The sequence below is a fragment of the Montipora capricornis genome, chromosome 4 (assembly GCF_036669925.1).
Source record: "Montipora capricornis isolate CH-2021 chromosome 4, ASM3666992v2, whole genome shotgun sequence".
Taxonomy (NCBI): Eukaryota; Metazoa; Cnidaria; class Anthozoa; order Scleractinia; family Acroporidae; genus Montipora; species Montipora capricornis.
Window position 1 is genome coordinate 12,467,544 of NC_090886.1, and position 2,500 is coordinate 12,470,043.

Sequence of the window (2,500 nt, forward strand, 5' to 3'; positions counted from 1 at the left end):
GAATACTAATAAGGCATAGCTTGTTTTTCTTGTATGCTAGTATTCACCTCTCACAATTTGAACCATTGTTTTGAGTCCAGAGGGACACGCTCTCGGCTACGCCTCGTGCTTTTAAACCCCGATAAAACACTGCTGCTCGTTTTTTAAACATTACATTAAACCATTACTACCGGTGATAATAAATTATTGCTGTCTCGTGATCCACTCGCTTGTCATTGATCAACCTGGCCCTCAGTTCACATCAATAGACCTTCTTACGGATGCCACCGATGGGCAGGTGCTTGCCTTTGATATTCAATTGTTTGTAAATAGTAAATATTGGCAACTTTAAACTCTCATTTTTCGCAGAGCTTGTAACAGATTTTTATGAATCTTCGCATTATTAACAAATTCAATAATATTATGACAAATCCATTTTTCGTTCAGTGAAATCATTGAAAATTGCAATTTTGAGTGACATCAGTAAAAAGGTCAATTATCTTTGACCCTTTCACTCCCAAGATGTCAAAGTTAATAATATTATTATTATCCCAACTGATTACAATACGTGTATATTTCTTTGTTAGCTATAATTGAGAATTTGATGTAACATCAAAGCAACGCACAATTAAATAACAATTTCATCTCGTCTCATTAAATGTCTACATGACAGTGTGTCAAAATTGTAACGAGAATTCACATGCTGGTCAATAGTGCAAGTGAGAGGGTTAAGCTGCTAATTCTCTCAGGTGTTTGTCCAGCCACTAATGAAATTCAACAATGTTCAAGTAGCTTAGGGGGAACCTTTAAAGCTGTCATGACATCTTGTAGACATGTAATGGAAAGGATTCAACTGCAGTAGGTAATGAACCATTTCCTTCTCATCTTTAAGTGAGTCACGTGTAGTATGTTCTACAGATGTCTTGTTAATGCCTACTGATAATTCAAACTCCTGTACGATTTCATAGATGCCACTTAGTGGCTTTGTAGACCTTGCTAATAGAGTTCAGAGTTTTGTTTGACATTTCTTGGTCCAAATCGTCTTTTATATTATTTTCAACGCTACCCCTCCAGTTTACAAAAAATCCCCATTTGAACTGTCCAGATACTGGGTGTGGAGTTAATAAACACTCAATCTAGGCTTTACTCACAAAGATCTCGATTTGCATATTTGCTGTATGCCCCCCCAGACTTGAAAACTAAAAGCAAGAGTTTTTGATTGATGAGATTCCTGGTGCCATCTCCTTCTGCTGTAGTGTCCTTCATCTGCATGACAAGAACAGCCAGAAAAATACAACAAGGGGCACAATTCATTAAATAGTCATCATTGTAAAAATCATTGGCATTTACTTTCTGTAACAGGAACTTGTCAATAAACTTTCCAAAAGCATCATCAAAGTATTTCTTCTTGTTTTCTGCACTCTCGCGTGCAATGTTCTGTGGGAATTTATGTAATGATGGTGTAACCTCAAGGTGTGACATCCCAAAAAAGTTAAGGACAGCTATTATTATGTAACCTTTCTCAACACTGAGGAACAGCTCTGCACTTCCTTCATAGGAGTCAAGAACTTTGAAAGGGGTAGCATTCCTTCTATTATACTTTTCTCTTAAGTTCTTCAAGGTACCAATTTGATTCGCAGACTCTGCTTTGTGTAGAAATGAGTATGCGTAATTTAGAAGAGAGGCTTTGGTCAGACTGTTTGGTGTGCCACATCACAGGTTTAAATGGGGGGCATCGATCAAAACGATCAGATGCTGTGCGTGAACCTGACAGCAAATCTTTGGCTCCTGCAAATCTCACCCGGGTTAGCTCATCACCAGCAAAAGGAATTTTATTTCCCTCACTGGGTCATCGTTAGTGTCTTGTCTGTGTGCATTTGTCTGGCCAGGTGCTGGAGGTCCTTCATGAACTGGTGGATTGTCAAGTGTGTGGTATTTCCTCTAGCAGCCCTACTTGAACATTCGGCAATCCACTTTTCGTAAGTTCTTAAAATGCTAACACAATCATCACATTTTGATTCAGTTGCATTGATGATTGGCGAACTGACTATGGTAGACTTCTGTGACATTTGTAGACTGTACTCATGAGAAACGTGATTCCGTAGGGATAAGTGCTCTCAAGAACTTAAATTTGGGACAGAACTCAAGACAAATTCGCCGAATAATTTTGGCACATTCTGCATATATCTTCCATTCACTTACATTTAAGGAAAAATTATGTGGACGGAAATCTTTAACATTTCCTCATTGGGTTGTCATTGGGCAAGTGGTTGAAGTTGAGTCTGAGGTTACTGGCAAACAAGTGCAGATCCTCATTCTGGACTTCGTTTCTCATTTGTTCTTTTAAAATTTTCAAATCCCAGTTGTCATCTCGGAACACACTTCCCTTTCTTTATTTTCTCCACTACTGTGTCTGAGAAGTGACCTCCTAACAGCCTCAAAATGATATCTCTTTTCCTAAATGACAGGCACACACCAAGTGTATTAATTTTAGTTGTCCTTGAAGCTATTTAAAGGGAGA

The 2,500-nt window shown here is 38.3% G+C and overlaps 1 protein-coding gene across 1 annotated transcript in view; it reads right to left on the reverse strand.

Moving 5' to 3' along the window:
• The window catches only part of LOC138045547 (ATP-dependent RNA helicase DDX55-like), an 89,100-nt gene that overhangs the window by 53,664 nt on the left and 32,936 nt on the right, over window positions 1-2,500 (reverse strand). The gene's annotated exons all lie outside the window — the stretch shown is intronic.